This window comes from Lepisosteus platostomus, unplaced genomic scaffold (genome assembly GCF_059453375.1).
Source record: "Lepisosteus platostomus isolate fLepPlt1 unplaced genomic scaffold, fLepPlt1.hap1 Scaffold_47_H1, whole genome shotgun sequence".
NCBI classification, from domain to species: Eukaryota; Metazoa; Chordata; class Actinopteri; order Semionotiformes; family Lepisosteidae; genus Lepisosteus; species Lepisosteus platostomus.
In genome coordinates this window covers 526,364-549,666 of record NW_028291667.1, presented here as the reverse complement: position 1 = coordinate 549,666, position 23,303 = coordinate 526,364, and the positions used below count along the sequence as shown (strand labels likewise).

The window sequence follows — 23,303 nt, the reverse complement described above, 5'->3', positions numbered from 1 at the left end:
TTGTATTTTTGTGTGAACTTTTGTATATAAGGTTAGTTTAGGTTGTTGGGTACACTTACACACTTAGTTAATTTTGTATTAGTACACTAGTTTAGTACGGGTGAGTGCCATTTGTCTTGTATGGTTTTGGGTAGTCAGTGCAGGTTAACTAGGGTGTTGAAGACGCAGAAGACCGTGTGTTTCTGGTTTTTCTTTTGTAGTCAGATTAGCTTTCCCTCACTGTCCTAGCCAGCTCCATTTTGTTTGTTATTTTCTTTTCTTTGGCAAAACTCTAGTTCCTTACCCTTATCACGCTTCCTAGTCCCTCACCAAAACCCATCTGCTTCCAAAAGAATTATCCTAAATGTTACACCCCTTTTCCCCTAGACACTTGGGGTCGTAACATTATTGGGGGCTCGTCCGGGATATCAAATTCCCGTCCTAAGGATTTTTTTTTGTGTTGCAGAATTTTGGTGTTGGTACAGGATTTTGATTTGTGGATTGTGTTTTGGCAAGGTACTGTAGTTATGGCTACTTTTGATTTGCGAAAGTTTGTGGAGGAACCTTCCTTTGAGCAGCTGGATAAGTGTAGGAAGGACGAATTGCTCCAAATTGCTGATTACTTCCAGATTCAGGTTTCGACGCAAGCTCTTAAAAGGGACGTCAAGAGACCTGTGATGGATAGATTGGTAGAGTTAGAGGTCATTGCATTAACGAGCAGGTACGCCGGTTCTCCTGGGGCTGGTGCTAAACCTGCTATGGTGGTGGAAGAACAGGACGAGGTGCAGGGGGTGGCTGAAGACTTAGTGGAGGCTGAGGTCAAGGCCACCTTGCCTCCCTTTGAACCGTTCTCTCCGGTCTCCACCGGGTCAAAAAGCGATACTCGCCTGAAAGTTCATTTGGCCCGCTTGCACATGGAGGAAAAAGCCCAAGTACGCCAGGCAGAATTTGAATTGCGCCTTGCAATTCGTAAGATGGAGATCAAGGCGGAGAAAGAGGTTAAGCTCCGACAGCTTGAGCTAGAAGCACGAAAGAATGCTCCTGCTGTGCAGCCGACCCACTCCGAGGCCTCTAGCATGTCTCCTTTGCAAGATCCACTCTCTACCACCTTTGATGTAAGTAAGCACATTGCTTTAGTACCTCTGTTTAGGGAGACGGAAGTTGATTCGTACTTTGGTGCATTCGAGCGAATTGCCACATCACTTCGTTGGCCTAAGGAGGTTTGGTCACTGCTTTTGCAGTGTAGATTAGTGGGCAAAGCTCAGGAAGTTTGTTCTACACTTTCTTTAGAAGAAAGTTTGAATTACAATACTGTGAAAGCTGCTATCTTACGGGCTTATGAATTAGTTCCTGAGGCATATAGACAACGCTTCAGAAATCATCGTAAAGTGTCAGACCAGACATTTGTTGAATTTGCTAGAGAGAAGGGCACTCTCTTTGATAAATGGGTTGTAGCCAGTAAAGTGAGTGACTTTAACTCATTGCGTGAGTTAATGCTCTTAGAGGAATTTAAGAACTGTTTGCCTGAACGCATTGTTGTGTATTTGAATGAGCAAAAAGTAACTACTTTATCGCAAGCCGCTGTTTTGGCAGATGAGTTCGTGCTCACTCATAAGAATGTTTTCATGTCTGTGCGTGCGGAGAAGACTTTGTCTACTCTAAGTTCCCAGTCTCAGTCTCCCCCAGTAAAAACTAGTTCCTCACGTCTTAAAGAGGAGCGTGAATGTTTTTATTGTCACAAGAGAGGTCATATAATTGCAGATTGTTTGGCCCTAAAACATAAGCAGCAGCAACAGCAACATCCTAAGAGTGCTGGGTTTGTTAAGACTGTCTCCCGTTCTGCTATTCCTTTGTCTAGTGAAAACAGTCTCCCTGACCCTAGTTATGAACCATTTATTATGGAAGGATTCATTTCGCTAACAGGTTGTAAGAAAACCGGCTCAGGGACGCCAAATATGTAATCATAGTGGCTCTCTGAAGGCACCAGTTCTGTAGGGTTTGGGCATTTACTGAGACAATTATTAATTGTAGCAGTAAATCACAAAGTTGATTCTTTTGATGGCTTTAGAATCCAACCATGCGACATAACTCAAACAACGCACACACACAGGTACTAATACACGAGGATACATTTATTAATACATAGAATATGCATGTAAACCTAACAGATCTTATCGAGAGGGTTATCAGAATACAAAAGGTATATATTCAGTCAGTTACTAAGTGTTACACATATCAAGAGGACATACGTTCAGTATATCATTCATTTATACCGTTTCGTAATTGAACTTGGTTACAACTTCTACATTAGATACTCAAAACAAGTACATAACTCTTAGGAAATAAATTGATATCAACTGGTTGGGATAACAATTGAATTCTCGAGCTGTAATGCATTGAAGTTGAATACTCATCCAATTTCTGGGGATTCAGATCTCCTGCGGGCACAAAGAAACAGTTGCAGGCTGTTGCTGTCAAATCCGCGCTCTCTGGCTCGGTGCCAGGCTGTGATGTGCGGCTTGCAACGATGCGCTGCTGATGCTCACTGTTGGCTTTAACTAGCAAAGTTTGTGCACAGGAGAAAAGATGACTGTGGGTCCCAGCAAGTCAGGAAGAGGACCTGTTCGTTCCTGATGAAGAGCTAGTTCTGAATAGTGATTCAGCTGTCCACAGTTCCGACCTGTTCACGAGGCTTGCTGCTGGTGCTAACCTCGAGTGGATCCTCTGGTTAGTCTCTGGCAACCTCCGCTCTAGACTCTTAGAACAAAGGAAAGTTCTGGCACTCGGACACACTGGCCGTTCCGTGGTTGTCCGGGCTGAGTCTCAGGATGGTCAGGAGGCGCGCTGCGAGAATGTCCTGCCCTTGGGATCCTTCTGCTCCTGGGCCGTCCTGCCCTGGAATTCTCCTTTGAATTCCCTTTAGAACAGTCCACAGAATCCTCTCCAGAATCTTACTGAATCTTACTGAAGCCGAATCTTGTTGAATCTCTCAGGCTCTCTGTGTTGCCTGTTTTTACCTGGAGGAACTTCAGCTCATTGATTGGTTGAAAGTTCCATGGGCATCAGAGTCCCATGTGGGTTACTCGGCCCTACCAGTCCCTGATTGGTTGATCAAGGTGAGATATGAGTCACTTACTCCTGACACTTAGGAATGCAGTCCAGATGTCCAACTGGCACTCCCTAGACAGATAGGCACCAATGGATGACCATTGATCATGATAGCCAGGCTTAGCTAAGTGCATCCCCCTTTGGGAGCTGTCCTAATCAAACCTTATATCAGCTTGCATGAATAGTTTCTCTGTGGCTGCACCACAGAGATGAACAGAGAAATAATTTGGGAAAGCTCAGAAACACTTAATTATTTCTTATTAATAAGCCTCGCCGCTACAAGGTAAACCAGAAGACCAGAAAACAATTCAAATATTTAGAGATAGTGGAGCAGCCCAGTCATTTATTGTTGTGGATGCACTGCCTTTGTCTGATAAATCTTTCTGTGGTTCGAGTGTATTAGTTCAAGGCATCGAAATGGGTTTTATGAAAGTGCCTTTACACTGTGTACATCTACAATGTGGTTTAGTTACTGGATTTGTTAGAGTTGGGGTATGTCCTTCGCTACCTGTTAATGGAGTAACTCTTATTCTTGGAAATGACCTGGCTGGGGGTAGAGTATAGCATATTGTTTGATTGGTTTTGTCTTCATTGTCCAAACATTAGATGTTTGTTTTTATGGGTGGGGGTGTTACGTCCCAGTGTGTGTTCTGTGTGTGTTTTTTCTGTTATGTCAAACAATGTCAACCATCACACCACAGTTTCAATATGATGTCATCATCAAACAGCCCTCAGCCAATCAGAACACATCTTATTCACTATATAACATGGAGGCTTTCAGAAAGAAGAGGCCTTTCGTTTGACTTCGGTCCCGTTTGGTTTTGGTTTTCGCTTTGCTTCGCTTTGCTTCTTGTTATTGCTTCGGCTTCGTTTGTTGGTTTGTTTTGCTTTGTGTTTGTGTATTTTGGTATAGCTTCGGCTTTGTTGTTTTGTTGGTTTACATTAGTTTCTTTGTTCTTTCATTTGTTTGTGTGTTCTTCCTTGTTTTGTCATTCCCTTGCCCCAGTGTTACATGTTCAACTTTTGTGTTCTTTTGTACCCTGCTCCTGTTTATTACTCTTGTTTTCCCTTATTTGTATTCCTGGTTCACTTGTGTTTTTGTGTGAACTTTTGTATATAAGGTTAGTTTAGGTTGTTGGGTACACTTACACACTTAGTTGACTTTGTATTAGTACACTAGTTTAGTACGGGTGAGTGCCATTTGTCTTGTATGGTTTTGGGTAGTCAGTGCAGGTTAGCTAGGGTGTTGAAGACGCCGAAGACCGTGTGTTTCGGGTTTTCTTTTGTAGTCAGATTAGCTTTCCCTCACTGTCCTAGCCAGCTCCATTTTGTTTATTTTCTTTTCTTTGGCACCACTCTAGTTCCTTACCCTTATCACGCTTACTAGTCCCTCACCAGAATCCCCCTGCTTCCAAAAGAATTATCCTAAATGATACACCCCTTTACCCCTAGACACTTGGGGTCGTAACAGACCTCTAACTCGTTTCCTTAGCTTGGATTTAAGCCACGAAGCAGGCTTCTACTGTATAAACGTCTAGAGGAATCACAAGCTATTTGAGAGGCCATCATCCCAGGGGGAACTGACAAAGTCTATGCCTAAACACCTAGCGCAGTCTCTCGAGAGACTGTCAAAAATCGCTTTCTCCTTTTGCGTTGCAAGTAAGTGAAAACGCAGTCTCAACCCAGAGCCACTTGGCAGCAGCGGCACGTAAATACTGTTACTGTTACTGCTCGATACCGACGTTAACCTACTATACCATGTTCAGCCACCGCTAGAAAATGTTCGGCTCTAGTACCGGAGCAAACGACAGGAGGGCCAATGTCGAACAGGCACACGTGTCAGACATGGAGAGCGACTAGGATGGGATTTGAACCCATGCGTGCAGAGCACAATGGATTAGCACTCCATCGCCATCGCCTCGTCGGGGAAACTGGACTGTCCGGACATGAGCTAGCGCGCTCCAGATGATCTTTTTCATTTTTTTCCCTCATACTCGAGGGTCATTTTCCTGTTCCACATGCGATTTCAACATTTTCCTTGGGAGATGTCAAGCCAGCACGCCACTGCTGTGGTTCAGTGGCCAGTGTGGAGTTCAGAGGCCCTGTTGTACACAGAAAGCACATTGAGCTCCTTGGACGTGAAAAGTTCCAGATAAAAGCCATTTGTCATCCTTTCTCTTGGTGTCGATGTTGCTATTGTATGTAAAGGTGGCAACTTGCTCAGCGAGCAGGCGGAGCACACACCGAATGCAGATGTGTCTGAGTGGTGTGTCCAAGTGGCTGCAAAAGGACAGCGCTCCCGGGGTGCCGTGGCTTAGTTGCTTAAAGCACCTGTCTCTTAAACAGGAGATCCTGAGTCCGAATCCCAGTGGTGCCTTCTTTGTTCTGTCTTCTTGAACAGAACTGGTCCTTACAGACAACCGCCTACAGCTAGACTTAATTAAATGCAAGTATTCATTTCCTGTCTTTAACGCGACTTGTTTTTCTTAAAATGGATGCAACTTGCAAAACATGAAATACAAACATTGCTAATCAGCGCTAGCGGCTGGCAAAAAAAAAGAAGTCAGCAATGTTTTTTTTCTTTAACCTTAACCCTGCTAATGGAGAAGAGTTAAACGACCGAGTCTATGCAGCTTAAACGGTGCTCATGTCGGGTTCTTAGCTGAAAGGGTTGTAAATCACGCTCACCCCAGTCCTTAATCTTTTAAAAGGATACAAAATTGAACCTAGTCGCCACATCACATACATCCTGTTCAACGATAAAAAGGTGACATCTATCCTCGATCCAGAGTAAATCCCACTTTGAGGGCATATTGTTTTCCACTTTACCATGAGTTGGGCTCAGCTGCACAGAGGCGAGAGCAGAGCAATGAGGTCACGGGGACAGGGGAGTCACACGCTGGCGGTTTAAACACGCGGAAGAAAACTGAGGGATCCACAGTATGTGGACCCTCCGTGCGCCATCAGTCCGCACTCCGGACTCTGAATCCTGCCATCCAAGTTAAGATCTCGGCGGAACCTGAGGCGCAGTTCCTTCTTAAAACGTAATCTGGTGAGCATTTCTAGAATCGTACTTGTATAGATGCAGCCTTTAATGTGTTGCTAGGTTAAAATTGATGACTTCTTGAACTTCAGTAGGAAACTTCCCTCTTGATTTCAGATTTAATTTCTTTATTACAGGGGCGCTTTTATGAAGACAGAGTCATGTTCAGGTACTTTGCTTGATGGAGGAAGCATATTTCGGACTCTGTGATCTGCTCACCTGGAAAGGTCTGCTGTACTACTACAAGAGAGAAGTAGAGTCTGGAAGAATGGACAATTTTATGATGCTTTGGAAGATAATGTTTTTTTTTTCTTTGAAATCGAAATGAATCAGAATATCAGTGCAAAAGACAAACTCTTGGTTTGGTTTAATGAGATATGGTTTTAAAACAGACAAAATGTAGAAAACAGGTGTTTCTCACTTTTGGAAAAGAATGGACCGGGGGTAATATTTTACTAGTTGCAGTGCTGATCTCACTGGGTTACAGTCCTGCAGTGTCACACCAGGGCCAGTGGCGCAATGGATAACGCGTCTGACTACGGATCAAGAGATTGCAGGTTCGACTCCTGCCTGGCTCGGGTCGTTTTTAAACGCATCGCGCTACTCCCTAAGTAGTCTATGCTACTTACTGCATTGTAATCGTACCCAGTAAGAGATTTCCTTCATGTAAATGAACTGCACCTGACAGCTTTAGAAAAACACCTGGGCTCAGTACGGTGCTGAGAGCTCAGCGTTGCTGTTCTAATTAGCACGCACTGCATCGGCTATGAGCCCGAACCTTTCAATTATTCCGATCAGTAAGTCAACACGTAGTCCACATGAACGGTAGAAATATTCTCGTCTGTCTCTTGTTTGTATAGAACTGAATGTCCCTGACAATGTACTGTTAGTTTTAATTGAAGAACGGCATTTGTGTTCAAATATACCAGACAAGTTTATGTAACTGCTCATGCGACACTCAGTTGTAATTAGTCAAGAAATAAAGTCGAACAACAGCTGCGGGTTTGATTCTGAACGTATCAGATTGCAGCGCCTTTTACTTCCATTGACAAATGATAGAGATTCGAAGAGAGATCCTTCAGACCAGCAAGCAAACCCACGGCTATTTCGGTTTTCTATCTAGGCAACGTTGGTGTGTGCAATAGCATACATGAAAGCGTGATGCAATTTCTGTGGTTACATTTGTTGCACGTCATGCACAGTAAGAGTGTTTCTAACACCAAATAAAAAGTCAACAATTAGCGATCACGCCTTCTCCTCAGTTAACCCACTGAAACCCTTGCTGTTAACAGTTCTTTACTGCGTGCTTTAAGAGCACCTACACATCGTGTCGGTTCTTACAGCTTTATTCATTAGGTTTTCAAAGGCATAAGTAGAGCACCAGAGGTGCGAACGCAAAATGTGTGGTTATCTGAAGAATTGCTTTCCATGGCAGCGGGGCCAAGCGATTTAGCGTTTTTATAGTACCAGGAAAGGAGAAGCGGCACTCCGCCTCTGCCGCGCAGGCACAAGGTGACGTGCGGCAGACGCCGGAGTCGGCAGGTTTCGAACCTGCGCGGGGAAGCCCCAACGCATTTCGAGCCCATCGCCTTAACCACTCGAGCACGACAAATGCGGGCTCCCCGCCGCCGCATTCCTCCTATAATCAAACACGGACTGCGAGGTGGCTGCGGAAACCTTTTTAAAGTTGCTCTCCGTTAAAAAAAATACCTTTCACAAGATTCGTGCCGGCAGACAGACACGCCTCAGAGGGTTTAAGGCTGGCTTCACGTTCAAATGATAAAGTCCCCCAGTCCGGATGTCAAAATGCAACTTTGGCAGACAGAAAAAACATCAACGAACCAAAAATGTGGACAAGGATTTTACAAGCTGCACCACACTGCACTTTCAAAAGCATTCGTGTTAGACGCAGGAATTGCCTTTGATTTGCGCGCTTACGAACGCCATGGAAAACGAAACAAAACTAAAGCCCTCAGCTCCTGCACTTGATTATAATCCCGTTACGTGTCGAAGCAGGAATTTAAGTCATCCTACCACTGCAACACGGGGAATAGAGGGAAATGAGCACAAGCTACGAATTGTCTCTAATCAGTCCCTACAGTTGTAAGACGCCTGGAAGCGTGCACCCCCATCATTAATCTTTGCGCATCTGTGCAAGGTAAACTCTGGAGCAGTCTCTGAAACGGCTCAAAGGAAACACGTGATTGATTCCATGTGCATCTGGGGTTCATTTCTTATTTACATTTAATTCAAGGGAAAGGCTTGGGTCAGTTTCAGACGGCCTCCAACAGCGAGATTCAAGCGCCCCACCTTCAGCCCAATCTGCGCCGCCAGAACGCCAACGGCTCCTCTGGTCTCCGGGGTGCGGTTGTGGCCCCGTAACCTAAAGTGTTGGTGGCAGACAAATGGAGACTAACAGGTGATGTCCTAGGACATGACTACATTGTGACACTCGGTGGGGATGGTGACCATTGCTTGGAAAAGAGTGCGAGGCCCCTTTAGAAAAACATTTTGTTAACAGGCATTCTGCCTCAGCCTAAACACCTATAGCTTGCAAAGCGCATGCTATTAGACAGGCACCTCTGCAAGACCTTAAGAGTCTCTTAAACTAGTGATAGTAAGGTGTTCCCAATGGGCGATGTTCGGCTTTCAAATCATCTCTCCGTGGAAGCGCCGAGATGCAGCTGTTTAAGGCTTAGAAGCAGCTGACTGTTTTACTACCTAGCTGATCACTGTCAGTCAATGAGCTTAGAGGTGAAAAGCCTGTCTGAGAGACAATTCGCCGTCGATCAGTTCAATATGTTCCGTACCAGCTCGGCGCACCTGAGATCATCTTGGTAGCCGTGTAGCTCATATGAGTGAAAGCGTGTGTGTCAGGACTCTTACTTGGCCATCCCAACATACGGAATTTCTTCTGTTTCAGCCACTCTGTTGTTGATGTACTCCTTTGTTTTTGTCATGTTGCAAGACCCAGCGTCTTTTGAGTTTTAGATCACAGGCAGACACCCTGACATTCTGCTGTAGAATTTCCTGATACATCTCGGAATTCATCGGTCCCTCGATGATTGCAAGCCGTACAGCCTCCGCCATGCTTCCCAGGTGGGATGAGGTTTTGGAGTTGGTATGCGGTGTTTTGTTATCTCCAAACATAACACTGTGCATATTTACCAACAAGTTCAACTTTTGTCACGTCTGTCCACAGAACATTGTTCCATGAGTTGTGGAACATCCATGTCGTCTTTAGCAAACTTGAGAGGGGCAGTGGTGGTTTTTTTTTGGGGGAGAGCAGTGGTTTCCTCCGTGGTGACCTCACATGATCACCACTCCTGTTCAGATTTCTTCTTATGGTGGACTCATGAACACAGACGTAAGACAAAGTAAACCACCTGTTTGCTAGATCCCATCCCCACTCAGCTAGTCAAAGATTCCCTCGAAGGACTGGCAGGACCTATAATTAGTATGATGAATGCATCGCTTGCGTCAGGCGTCGTACATGATCAATTTAAGGTAGTGGTTCTTAGACCGCTCCTTAAGAAGTCAAATTTGGATCCACAAGTTCTTAACAACTACAGGCCTGTCTCAAAGGTCCCATTTCAATCTAAAAGTCTTGAAAGAATAGTTGTTGCCCAACATCAAATGGATTCAAATAATATACTTGAGAAATTTCAGTCTGGTTTCTGAAACTGCATTAACAAGAGTCGTAAATTATATTCTCTTAGCTACTGATGCGGGGAATGCAACAGTGCTAGGTTGCAACAGTGCTAGGAATGCAAACTTTAGGTTGCGCTTCTTCATGCTGCATCATTGGCATGAGTGGAGCTTTTTAAACGTCTGTACTTACTGCGCCCCATAAGAAATCGTTTGTCCCTGTTCAAAAGAGATTGTGCGATGTCCTGCAGCGTTCGCAAAGCAAACCTTTGACAGTTTGAATAGAGGAATTTATTCTGCTTCCTGTGCGTGCAGTAGTTACAAACTTGAACGTCTTTACACGATCTCCTGCAGTTTTCAGGGGGCAGGCTTGGTCAGATGGCTTGGAAAAACGCACTGTGTTTCGGCTCGGGAAACATCATGAGCAGTGTCCTGCATGTTTTCTGTGTATAGCTGTCTTTTAACGCATACAGAATTCATTCGAAATCATTGATTTCTCCAATTAACAAGGGTCCCTTAAATGATGAGTCAAAGTAACATCTAATCGGATTAGTTTCCTTAGAGCTGGTTCAGAGTTTGCTCAAGAGTTTACCTATCACAGATGCGCAAAGAAGAATGTTGGGGGTGCACGCTTCAAGGCACCTTACAGCTGTCGGGAGTGATTCGAGACGATTCGTGGCGTGTGCTCGTTCCCATATACCATACGCACCGGCGTGCAGTGCTAGGATGACATACAATACCGCTTGGGCACGTAACGGCGTTATATGCAAGTGCGGGACGTGAGGGTTTTCGTTTGTTCGTTTTGTTTTGCTCTGCTTTGCTTTGTTTTGCTTTCCATCGCGTTGGTAAGAGCGTAAATAAAAAGGCGATTCCTGCGTCTACCACTAATGTAAGAGCTATTTCAAGTGCGACGTGGTGCGGCTTTTCAAATGCTTGTGGGCATTTCTCTGTTGTTGATTCTTTTTTTGTGTGTAACAAAGTGGCATTTTCATGTCCGGACGGGGAGACTTTATCATTCCGACATGAAGCCACCCTTAAGTCCTCTGAGGCGTGTCTGTCTGCAAGGCTTGTATTTTGGAAATGTTTTATTGAAACGGAGAACGACTTTGAAATAGGCTTCCGCCGGCGCCTTGCGATCCAGGTAAGATTGTAGCAAGAACGCAGCGGCAGCAGGGCTTGCTGTAGTCGTGGCCGAGTGGTTAAGGCGATGGACTAGAAATCCATTGGGGTCTCCCCGCGCATGTTCGAATCCTGCCGACTACGTTGTCCGCCTCCAGTTGGTGTGTTCCGGCGCAAGCAAAGAAGCGCGCCTCTTTGCTGTTCCTGGTGGTTTTAAAACGCCCAATCGCTTGTACCCGCTGCCTTGAAATAAATTCTTCAGCATCCGCGAATGGCATTTTGCAGCTGGAAGCATATGTCGACGCTTTTTGCACAGAGCACCAAAAAAGCGTCTTTTTTGAAGGCCCAGACACTGAGCATTGGTGTTTCAGTGGTAGAATTCTTGCCTGCCACGCGGGAGGCTTGGGTTTGATTCCCGGCCAATGCAGTGGCTTTTGCAGCGAGCGGCTCCATCACTTGCATCCCCTTGCAACTCGCAACTGAAAACCCACTGAAGCTAAGCAGGTGTGAGCCAGGTCAGTACCTGGATGAGGGTAAGCTACAGGGAAAAACAAAGCTTCCAGCTGGAAGCGGTGTTAATGGTGCCGGCGGGGGGGCGCTCACCCTGAGGTCTGTGCGGGTCCCAATGTCCCAGCATAGTGACGGAGACGCTGTGTTGTAAAAGGGCGCTGTCTTTCGGCTGAGATGTAAAACCGAGGTCATAGTGCTCTGTGGTCATTAAAAATGACCACCAAAACCTTTGACAAAAGCTCTTGGTAATTGATGGTCTTCAATAATGCTTCTCCTTTAGGTACATTTTAAATCAGCTGAAAAATGCTGTGAAATGGGGGGACACTTCAGGCCAGTGTAGGATTTGGGTTACAAGAACCATGAAACTGCACGAGAAAGCCCGTACACTGAATTACACGGCTTTCTATTCAAAGGAGGGCAAAAGAAATTCCCTGAGTTCGATTTTTTGCAGCACAGAGAGGACCACTGTCGTGAGGCCGGTTAGCTCAGTTGGTTAGAGCGTGGTGCTAATAACGCCAAGGTCATGGGTTCGGTCCCCGTACGGGCCATGTTCTTTTCTCCTCTCTTACCAAAGCTGTTAGGTTCCTTTCCGTGGTGAGATGGGTTGTCATGCAACGCTGCCACATAGTGCCGACAGACAAGAGTGTTGCGGGAGAAGAGAAAAGTGTTTGAAGATTTAAGAGTGTCTTAGGTGGAGTCAAAATCAAGTGTCACAAATGCAACTGGGAGGATTTCCAATGTTTAATATGGTAAAAATAAGCAGAAGTTATCTGCCGGTCATGGCACAGTCTGCCATGCTTTTGTCAGATACTGTAAAGTGGTGTCGAACTGGAGCCTCACCATTTGCATATGTGAGGCTCCAGTTATACATCGAGTGTCACATTAAATGACAAAAATGAAGAGAGTTAAAGCAGCTGGAGAGGTTTTCTTACAACTTTTGAGCTGACACAGTTTTGGAAAATGTTTCCTTCACGCTGCACTGTACAACATAGGCACCCAAGAGTCTCCAAAACAAAACAGAATTGACAGATAGGAGAAAATTCCCACTCGTCCTGAAGTTCCCAAAATCCAGCACTGAGCGTAAACAAAGTGTCTAAGTAGCGTGGGAATGCTAACCCTAACCCTAGCTGGAGTTTGAGCAATCCAGCACTGAGCGTAAAAAGATGAGTCAAAGTAACGTCTAATCGGATTAGTTTCCTTAGAGCTGGTTCAGAGTTTGCTCAAGAGTTTACCCAGTGGGCATTGATTCGTCGCATATACGTATATTCACGGCGAAAATACGGCTATACGTATATATACGTCGCCTCGACGTATAATCAACGTCGAATTGCAACCGTAAAATCGACGACATTAATAAACGCATATATAACGTCGAAAACACATCTAACACAGTGCCTGAGGCTTTTTACTGTATGTATCGTGTGTGCCGCAACTAGGAGTATACGGCACTCTGCACAGTGTACGAAGTAAATTATTTTCGCAGTAATTAATTTACACTTGTATAATAAATATAGTAAATATAATAAATTAATTACTGCGAAAATAATTTTCTTCGTAAATCCTGCAATCCAGATGATTGGGGTATTGGTGCATGGCTACAGTCTGTGCTAGGAACATGGAGAGGGTCTCTGGTTCAATACATATTTGTGGGTCTGGTATTATTCGTTATGATCATATCGTTAATATCCTGTTTGAAAAACATGTGGACTAAAGCTGCTGCTTCTGTGCTAATTGTACGCCCTGAAGGGATCATGAAGGTCAAAAAATGATTTCATGGGAAAGATTCTCTTATCTAGTGGCAGAACCTGATGGGTAGAACAATATAGCTTTAAGGGGGGTTACCCTTGGGAGTGATTCCCCTAGATGCAAATGATTATTGTGGTTTGTTTGTTCATAATAAGATGTTTTGCAGGAACGGAACAAAGAGAAATTTTACAACTTCAGCTAGTATTGTTCTACAAAACGTCACAGCTGAGGCAGGGGAACAATGTGTAGATTTTTCTAAGAGTTATTACCCAGTTGTTGACCAATCTGTTGACCAATGTTGACCAAAAAAGCCTAGGATTATGCTGGGCTCCAGCCCACAGGGATTTACCTGTGCTGTAAGAACTAATGAGTGAATAAGGAGACTGGATTCTGGTGAAAGACTTCAGGAAAAAGAAATGGTGTTCACTCAGGTGGAGGGGGCTGTACCAGGTGCTGCTGACCACTGCCACTGCTGTGAAGGTCACAGAAATGGTGCCCTGGATTCATGCTTCCCACTGTAAAAAGGTCACAAACGAACTGAACAAAGCGCAGGAGTGATGTCTCCACAAGGACAGATGGGGATAACCTGCTTGGGACTGATGTGCACAGCCTTTTTCCTTTTTATGTAGAAGCCTGTCACCACCCCAAAAGAGGAAGAATCTAAACACGAAGCCTCTTTGTATACAAACTGGCTGAATGAAACTGATAATGAGGGGGATATGAGTAATTTGTGGTATAAATTTATAAATCATACTGTAAAGTTAAAGAAATTTAATGCATCTTGTTATATATGTGCTTTAATGCCTCATTCTACAGCCTCACCCATGCGACTTTTTATGAAATGTACTCTTTTATTAATATCATGTTAGAAGGCTTAGACGCTATCAAACAAGAATTAAGGGGAGTTAGATTAATGGCACTTCAGAACAGGTTCGTGCTGGACCTTCAAAATGCAGCATCTGGAGGAGTCTATGCTTTAGTAGGAGACTCCTGTTGTACATATATTCCAGCTAATGACTATGATTACGGAAATCTTACGCTCGCTATTCAGCATTTAAAAGAACTAAAAGACAAGGTGAATAAAGAGAGAGGCATAAAAGATACACCGGCTTTTCTCTCCTGGTTAGAATCACTGTTTGGGCCAGGGGGAATGTTTTTCTTTTAAGTTACTAACACCGATTATAGGGGCTGTGATACTTGTCTTCCTGTTTTTATGTTGCTGTATGACATGTATTATTCCAATGCTTCGAAATATGGAAATATGGTACCTAGGGGGATAAACTGTTCATCCTTCCAGTCTGGAGAATTGGCAGCTGTCTGACGTCAGTAAGTGATCCTTAAAAAATTAATAGTTCCATGACAGTGTGCATCACCAGAAAATCAATTTCAATGCATTAAAACTCTTGTTATCCTTCTGATCATTGAAGTGTCATTGCCCCAGCACTGTATACTCTTACTTTTGACGCCTGTCTGAAGTTGGATCCATTTCTAAGAATGGTGACTCACATATCCTCATGCTCAACTTTGGCTCAACCACACAAACTATGAAGTTAATCATCTGCTTTTGCTCCAAGATTTATGTTACTAGGCTCTCTCCTGGGGATCCTCGTGTTCAAACATTGCCCTTATTGTGGATGATCCATGACAGAATTCAGGGAATTCAGAATTCTGATACCTCAGCTCAGATTCTGACTGGGCAGACTGTCATTGCCTGGTGTGAATGTGTGCATATCTGTTTTTGTGCATGTTCTGTGGCCTGTTGTACAGTACATCACAAATGAAAGGGAAATGGAAAACTAAAATAAGACTCAAGTGTTTTATCTTTCATTAACAGTGTTTCATTAGTATCTGTGCTAGATCCTGTCATCCACTGCTTACCACGACAGGCTCTAGCACAGGATAGCAGCTAATACATTTAACAATCTCACTGCACAATGTTGTATATTCAAGGGCTGATCTTCTGTACTTTTTCTTTCACTTTTCATTTCCTAGAAACTCAGTCCTGCCAGGAATAATCTGAGAACAAAATCAATCTGAGTGAAAATCTAAGCAGAGGAAGATTGTTTTACAGAGTCAACAAGGTCTTATTCAAGGTCATCAGCACTAACAACATTCTCTCTGGAGACAGGCGATAAGAAAATTGAAAGTGTGTATTGTTACATAACAGCAGAGACTATGAGTTATGCTATCATGAGAGTGGTGATGGATTTTTTTCATTGCTTAGTTTTGCAGGTTCTGTACATTTGAACATTCAAAGTGACTAAAGTAAAGGAGTTTTCCCTTTTTACCACATAATTCCCAAAGATCAACACTAATAGAAAGCCTAATTCCAGCCAAGATTCAATTACTGTCTCTCAGGCATCCCAGCAGTGGATTTCATGACTTCAGACAGCCATCTTTATCAGTGGAGAACTCAATGCTCTGAGGTTTACTGGCAGAGTCTCACACTGGGTAATATGTTGGTAAATAATGTCCTATGGAATTCTACTATTGATAAATTCTACTATGGAACTGCGATGTGTCCTGAAAAAATCTTCTATGATAGTGGTACAGTCCATCACACCCCACCTACAGCCTTTAAAAGAGAAAAAAATATTCTGATATTATGGTGGAAAAAGAGCCCTGGAATCTTTGTAGAAGGACAAAAGACGGAAAGAACGGGCAGTGTAACCATGGCGAAGAGAAGGGAAATATTGGAGAGAGCTTTTTTCATACACTTTTTATCATTGTTTTTCCAGCCCAACAATGATCAACAAATATGGGCAGGCGTCCTGTGCCAAATCCAATCTACCTTTCTTCCAAGCATACAGGAATGTCAGTGAATTAAATATTGACATATGAAAATACCCAAAAATATGCAATCACACATATGCAGTTTGAGCAAACATAAGACAATACCCAAGTACCACAAACTACCAGGCATCATTAGCAGTTCAGGTGGGGAGCTGTGTCAGCATGCGTAGGCTGCAAAGGAACAAGTAATAGGTCTATTCCATGCTTAAAAGAGAAGAAAGAAAACACAACATTTCAGCCGTGGAGCCCTCACACCTGAAGAAGGCTCCACGGCCGAAACGTTGTGTTTTCTTTCTTCTCTTTTCATCTAGTGTCATTAGCCAGTTCCTGTCAAAATAAAATAGAAATGGATAACATTCTAGAGAGAGTTTGAAATACCAAGGTACAATTTAAACCATATTTCTTCCACTACAACCACAATATTTTGGAGAGATCGCTGAGCCTAACTGTTCTGGCATGCCCGTTAGCCTCCGTCCTGCTTCAGCAATGAATGCAACGGGGCACATTCTGAGGGAGATGCGGTCAATCAGGTTGCAGGAAAACCACGCTATGCTTTTTTTTGAGATCCTGAAAAGGACAGAGGGGCCATGTATATGTGTGCAGCTGGATATGTAATTGCAGGTGGCGTAGCAAATTCTGCTGAAGCCCCACTGCCTGGTGTGGACGGTAGCTGTGCATGTTGCAGCAGAATTGTGCATGTGAGATCAAGGGGGCATGTCATGTGTTTGAGCACTTCACTCCCTTCCGGAAGCACGTGATTCCCTGAGTCCAAAAATATTTGTAAGTTCTTTGGATGACCTGTGGACCGATCTTTCACGATGAAGAATTCCTTAAGAAGAATAGATCTCGGCCCACCATCCCAATGCCTCCATCTCAAAACAGCAACCTCCCACTGCCCTTAGTCTGCAAGGCAGTCCTTTCAAGTGCGATGATGACGCCGGGACCTTCGTTGCCTATTGTACGAGCTGAACTTTTGTGCTCATCAATTCAACGCTCTTTCCATCAACTCATCTTGTCTTTTGACGTTTCGTGTTTTGTGCTCCTTTGACTATCGGCATATCGGGTGACTGCAAACACTGAAGTTCTTGCTTACGGAGTGTGGAATAGTGTTTTCAAGTGATCGCTGTTCTGTCATGTTGACGCCAAGTGAATCTTTCTTTGGCAACATGGGCAGGCTGACAGCAGCGCGAGCGAAAGTAATGGCAAATTTCTTGACTTATTTCTGAATGTGAATGTTCTTTAGAAAAGGGATGCGGCGTTGCTTCTCCCCCGTGTAAAGGTCACGCATTCCAGACGTGGTTATGAGCGAACAGTTGCCGCAAGTGTTTGAAAAGAGCAAGAGAGGAAGCAGCCCTGCCCCGTGTGAGGATCAAACTCAGGACCTTCAGATGATGAGACTGACGTGCTACCAACTACGCCAACGAGGCCAGCTGCAGTACACAGCCGGAAAGTTTGCCTCATGGATTTCAGTCGCCCGTTCCCTAATCTTTAGACGCCCTCTGCTGGATGTTGCATTTGCCTTTTGATCTCACCGATACTTTTTTGGTCTGTTTCTGTTGCAAGTCTGTTTTTCAGATCTCACCTAGCACAAGTCTCTCTGACTGAAGTGGCCTCTCTGCTTCAGCATCGTGCCCTCACTCAGCCTTTAAAAACGTCACTCGGACTTCTGACATGCTGACATGAAATGTCAAGAGAGAGTGGCGGAGACGCTTAAGGCAGAGAGAAGATGAAGAGGGGGCGTGGCTACGAAATGATTGACAGATGCATGACGCTCTCCGTGACCACAGGCTAAAGGACACCTTTCGGCACATCAAGCTCTAAGCACACACCTGGAGGACGTGGGAAATGATCCCGCTACCTCTCGCATGCAAAGCGAGCGCTGTACCATGCAAGCTAACCCCCCTCGCTGGGGTTATGCCTCGGTGTCGCCTAGTGCCGCTTGTTCCCCTCTTACCGGGTGCAGTTCACTGCCCTTCGTCTGCAAGGCAGTCGTGTAATTGCGGCTTTCTTGACTTATTGATGAAGGTCTGACTGGACGAGCGAATGACGCCTCTCCCCCGTCCTCAAGCTCGCTGACAGAATAAAATGGAAAGTGCTGCCGTGGCTCATTGGTTTAGGGGTATGATTCTCGCTTAGGGTGTGGGAGGTCCTGGGTTCAAATCGCGGATGAGCCCTTGTGTGTTCTTTCTGTCCTCGTCCACAAGACTGGGAACTGATATCCACATCACCTTGCAGCATCTGCTTATGGCAAACGATGGAATGTGACTAATGACTGAACGAGCCTGGTGAATACTCATCACGTGGCACAATGAGAGCGTGCAGTCAGCTGTCCAAGGCAGCAACCTCATTGCTCGTTCAAAAGAACACGTACTGAAAACTCATCACCACTATGTCGTAAATGAGCACCGCGATCGGTTGTTGTCATGCGTCCTTACCTGGGAAATGCAGAAGCAAAAACTGCCCTCTCTCAGCCACCGAAACGTGTGCGGCTCGCCTTGCACTCTCTGCGCCTCGCATATTTATGGAGCTGTCTGCTCTTCTTTCTGTTGAAGTACGCAAGTTATGGGGCGTACTGCAGACTATGATGTGCTCAATGACAGCTTTCAAGATTTGAAAACTATGAGCTTGATGGCTCAAGTCGAACGAATGTGGTTGTTACGCAATTGATGATCAAACGCACGTATTCTAACGATTCGTGAGAGTATGTTCTAAAGGTCCCTGGCTCGATCCCGGGTTTCGGCATTTTGTTTCATCGCGCTCTTTGTTCCTCTCTCCAGCGCCCTCTGCCTAAAGTGACGCGTCCCTTTCTCAGCCCGAAACGCAAGCGAGACACCAGCAGCAGTCCCTACAGGTTTCCGTAGTGTAGCGGCTATCACGTTCGCCTAACACGCGAAAGGTCCCTGGTTCGAGACTGGGTGCAAACAGCCTCTTCTTGCACGCTCCTGCACTTCACAGAGGTCTTGAACCACCAGTCATTTGTTCCCAATGTATTTCCGGTGCCTTCATGCACTCTTGTACCAAACGCACGTTTTTTCTGTACCTGGAGCCGATCATTTGCAATTGGGCTGTCCCGACAGACCAAGACGAGCTCTGTCGGCTCAAAAGCAGCGCAACACCTGCGAGAACAACAGAAAGATTAGTACCCAGCGGGGGCCTCTTAGTGAGCCCAAGATCTAATCAAGAATCGACTCCAGAAACAGGGCTTGGCGCATTGTTCCATACTCCGACCACTCTTGGTGTAAACAGGTCCCTCCTGGTCTCTGCATGAAATGCACTTTCCTGCGTTTGCTTTGGTGTAACTGGCTTCCCATGCATGGGCGAATGTGAAGAAGATCCTTAGTAAGTCATTGAAGAAACCCGAGAAGAGGTCGGAGTGGCCTCTGTCGTTCATCAACGATCCAGTCAGGCAGTACTCCTCTGTAAAGCGCCGTTTGTTCACATCGATTGGCTTTTTTTTGCCTTCATTCATGCAAGTAGTAAAAGCAGACGCCCCTATTCTGCCGTGACCCGGATTTGAACCAGGGTTGTTGCGGCCACAACGCAAAGTACTGACCACTATACAATCACGGCGAGTTACCGATACACACGTGGCAGGGCGGAAAAGGCTGTGCTCTCTTCGTGTGACATAATTCGGAAAAGTCCTGACGTTGCATTTCAACTGAGTCCCAGTATACATCGACCCTTCGACACTCTGAGTGACAACTCTCTTGCGTGTTTTCTCATATTTATGTAGTTTGCTTGCATGATGCCCGGAACAGCAGGGTTGTGCACTCCCATATGGTCTAGCGGTTAGGATTCCTGGTTTTCACCCAGGCGGCCCGGGTTCGACTCCCGTTATGGAAACGTGTCAATTTTGCCTCCTGCTTTCCAAAAGATCAGCAGTGTGTACGAAGGAGCCACATTAAAACTACTCAACGTGCAAAACGTGCGAGAAGAGGGGGCGCTTGTTTCCAGCCGAAACTTCTCGCGTGTGAGACGAGCTGACCATCGCTGCAGGAGGTGGGAGGGTCACTCTGGTAGACAGGGCTGACCTTCGGCAATAGGATTTATACTCTCCAAGATGATATTTGCACTTTCTGGAGAGGCGATTTTCTCCACTTCAGTAGCCCGATTTCGTCGATTGCGTGGAGAGGGCTGTAGAATGTGGCGCCGTCTTTCCTGCTCCGTCCATGACAGGCGTGCTGGTCTCTGGAGAGAGAGCACGGTCCATCAGCGCACCCCAATAAAGGCACTGGAAGCAGCTGAATCGCATTGGCGAAGCTCAGCGCTGGGCCGCTGGGCACATCTGACCACAGTTTCCGTAGTGTAGTGGTTATCACGTTCGCCTCACACGCGAAAGGTCCCCGGATCGAAACCGGGCGGAAACAGACCAGACTTCTTCTGTCGCCACGCACAAAATGGGATTGGGGATTGGGGATTCGCCTAGTGATCGAACAGACCCACTCACCTCTTAGTGTGGCGGGATCTGCACAGTGCATGTCGCAGCGCATCCTGCTTTCACTTCAATGCGCGTCCTGATGTACCCCGGTCTCCCGCGTGACAGGTGGGGACAGGTGACAGGTCCTATACTAACGAGGAAGACATCACTCTCTCCGACCCCCGGCATCGTGTCCCGACCCACCGTGCTGGAAGCCGACTCGTGCTGTGATTCCTTTACGGAGCAGAAATGACAACCGAGGAGCCGAGAGATCATTTCAGCATTTCGCGTCTGAACGGAAAACACAAACGACCAACTCGGAATGATTTGCCTTTGACGCTTATCAAAGCGTTCTTTGTGCATCGAACAGACCCACTCACCTCTTAGTGTGGCGGGATCTGCACAGTGCATGTCGCAGCGCTCCCTGCTTTCACTTCAATGTGCTTCCTGATGTCGAGTCGTGTGCCGTGCGGAGGCTCTGAAAGCGAGAGCAATGAAAAGGTGCACGACGCTGTGTTAGAAAACAGAGAAGTGAAAGGCAGTCCTTTCTCTAAGGAGGTAAAAGAAAAGCTACTCCCCGTCGGGGAATCGAACCCCGGTCTCCCGCGTGACAGGCGGGGATACTTGCCACTATACTAACGAGGAAGACATCACACGCTCCGACCCCCGGCATCGTGTCCCGACCCAGCGTGCTGGAATCCGACGCGTGCTGTGATTCCTTTACGGAGCAGAAATGACAACCGAGGAGCCGAGAGATCATTTCAGCATTTCGCGTCTGAACGGAAAACACAAACGACCAACTCGGAATGACTTGCTTTGGACGCTTTTCAAAGCGTTCTTTGTGCACGACAACTGCGCCGCCTAGCAGATACAAATGGGTTGTACAACTTTGAAGTAGCAAATGGAAGAGGGCTAAGCCTCCTCTCTTTTAGCCCAGGTTCGATCTGTCTCCCAGAATCACCAGGGCGCACGCACACACACACACCCATGCCGTTGAAGTACTCTGCTTCATTTCTAAGGGCAACTCAACATTCACTCCTACCCCGAGTGCAGAAAAGACAGCGTCTGCAGCAACAGCAGCTCAGGTCTCTGCACAGGAGCTAAGCTGCCCCCATCTCCTCTGCTCTGCGGCTCCTACTGAGTGGAGTCCTGCCTGGAGCCGTGTTTGCAGGCGGCGGCTCCCCGCACCCTGTCTGTGCGTCGTGTCCAAGAGCTCCTGGGAGGAAGAGAGAGCCCTCCGACTCGGGGGCTTTTCCACGGTCTGTGTGAGGAGGGGCGGGTGTGTCCAGCAGCTTATCGAGCGGAAGCCTGGGGCGGCGGAGAGCTGTGATCGTGCAGACCTTGAGGTGTCACCTCTTTGTCTGCTTTCCCGCCCTCCCTCCGCCCAAGCTCTGCTCCAAAGTAGCCCGGCAACCCCTCACACCTGCACGTGTCACAACCTAAGGTGTGGTCATGAGACACCCATGGGGTGTTGTTCTGTTCTTGCTAATTGTTTCCTGCCCGTCGCAGGCAGGAGTCCATGCGAGGAAGATGCGCTGGACAGAGCTCAGAGGACGCACCTGGGTGGCTTTCCTTCTGAGTGACGTTCCTGCAACACTCTCCCGCTACTCTTGGTGCGCTCATGCCGCAACACAGGAAGGCTGGAGCAGGTGGCTGTGGGCTCTGTGCACCGCCGAAATAGCTCAGCTGGGAGAGCGTTAGACTGAAGATCTAAAGATCCCGGGTTTCGGTGTTTTGTTTCATCGCGCCCTTTGTTCCTCTCTCCAGCGCCCCCTGCCTAAAGTGACGCGTCCCTTTCTCAGCCCGAAACGCAAGCAGCAGCAGTCCCTGCAGGTTTCCGTGGTGTAGCGGCTATCACGTTTGCCTAACACGCGAAAGATCCCCGGATCGAAACTGGGCGGAAACAGACCAGACTTCTTCTGTCGCCACGCACAAAAGGGGATTGGGGATTCGCCTAGTGCTGTGATCGAACAGACCCACTCACCTCTTAGTGTGGCGGGATCTGCACAGTGCATGTCGCAGCGCATCCTGCTTTCACTTCAATGCGCGTCCTGATGTACCCCGGTCTCCCGCGTGACAGGTGGGGACAGGTGACAGGTCCTGTACTAACGAGGAAGACATCGCTCTCCGACCCCCGGCATTGTGTCCCGACCCACCGTGCTGGAAGCCGACTCGTGCTGTGATTACTTTACGGAGCAGAAATGACAACCGAGGAGCCGAGAGATCATTTCAGCATTTCGCGTCTGAACGGAAAACACAAACGACCAACTCGGAATGACTTGCCTTTGACGCTTATATACCTCTTAGTGTGGCGGGATCTGCACAGTGCATGTCGCAGCGCTCCCTGCTTTCACTTCAATGTGCTTCCTGATGTCGAGTCGTGTGCCGTGCGGAGGCTCTGAAAGCGAGAGCAATGAAAAGGTGCACGACACTGTGAAATAAACATTAATAAACGCATATATAACGTCGAAAACACATCTAACACTAGGAGTATACAGCACTCTGCACAGTGTACGAAGTAAATTATTTTCGCAGTAATTAATTATATTTACTATATTTATTATACACGTGTAAATTAATTACTGCGAAAATAATTTACTTCGTACACTGTGCAGAGTGCCGTATACTCCTAGTGTTAGATGTGTTTTCGACGTTATATATGCATTTATTAATGTCGTCGATTTTACGGTTGCAATTCGACGTTGATTATACGTCGAGGCGACGTATATATACGTATAGCCGTATTTTCGGCGTGAATATACGTATATTCGACGAATCAATGCCCACAGCTTGGCATACAAGGGTTTTGTGGAGGGGTCTTGCCACCTGCCTGAAAAAAAAAACAGTAAAATGTTTGAGTGCCTATAGAGTTTCTATTTTTATTTTCTTGAGAAAAGTTGATACCATTTCCTGGAAACCCCGTCCCCCATCAGTGCGCGG

At 46.2% G+C, this 23,303-nt stretch overlaps 6 non-coding genes across 6 annotated transcripts; 4 read left to right on the top strand and 2 right to left on the bottom strand.

Annotated features, from left to right (window-relative positions):
• Positions 1 to 6,635: 6,635 nt before the first annotated feature.
• On the top strand, positions 6,636 to 6,708 carry trnar-acg (transfer RNA arginine (anticodon ACG)). The gene has a single exon. It is a non-coding gene; the product is annotated as a tRNA-Arg (tRNA).
• A 4,251-nt stretch (positions 6,709 to 10,959) lies between these two features.
• Positions 10,960 to 11,041, top strand: trnas-aga (transfer RNA serine (anticodon AGA)). Its single transcript has one exon. It is a non-coding gene; the product is annotated as a tRNA-Ser (tRNA).
• An 8,403-nt stretch (positions 11,042 to 19,444) lies between these two features.
• Positions 19,445 to 19,516, bottom strand: trnah-gug (transfer RNA histidin (anticodon GUG)). Its single transcript has one exon. It is a non-coding gene; the product is annotated as a tRNA-His (tRNA).
• A 201-nt stretch (positions 19,517 to 19,717) lies between these two features.
• On the top strand, positions 19,718 to 19,789 carry trnae-uuc (transfer RNA glutamic acid (anticodon UUC)). The gene has a single exon. It is a non-coding gene; the product is annotated as a tRNA-Glu (tRNA).
• A 451-nt stretch (positions 19,790 to 20,240) lies between these two features.
• trnav-cac (transfer RNA valine (anticodon CAC)) lies at positions 20,241 to 20,313 on the top strand. The gene has a single exon. It is a non-coding gene; the product is annotated as a tRNA-Val (tRNA).
• Positions 20,314 to 20,936: 623 nt separating this feature from the next.
• On the bottom strand, positions 20,937 to 21,008 carry trnad-guc (transfer RNA aspartic acid (anticodon GUC)). The gene has a single exon. It is a non-coding gene; the product is annotated as a tRNA-Asp (tRNA).
• Between the last annotated feature and the right edge of the window lie 2,295 nt (positions 21,009 to 23,303).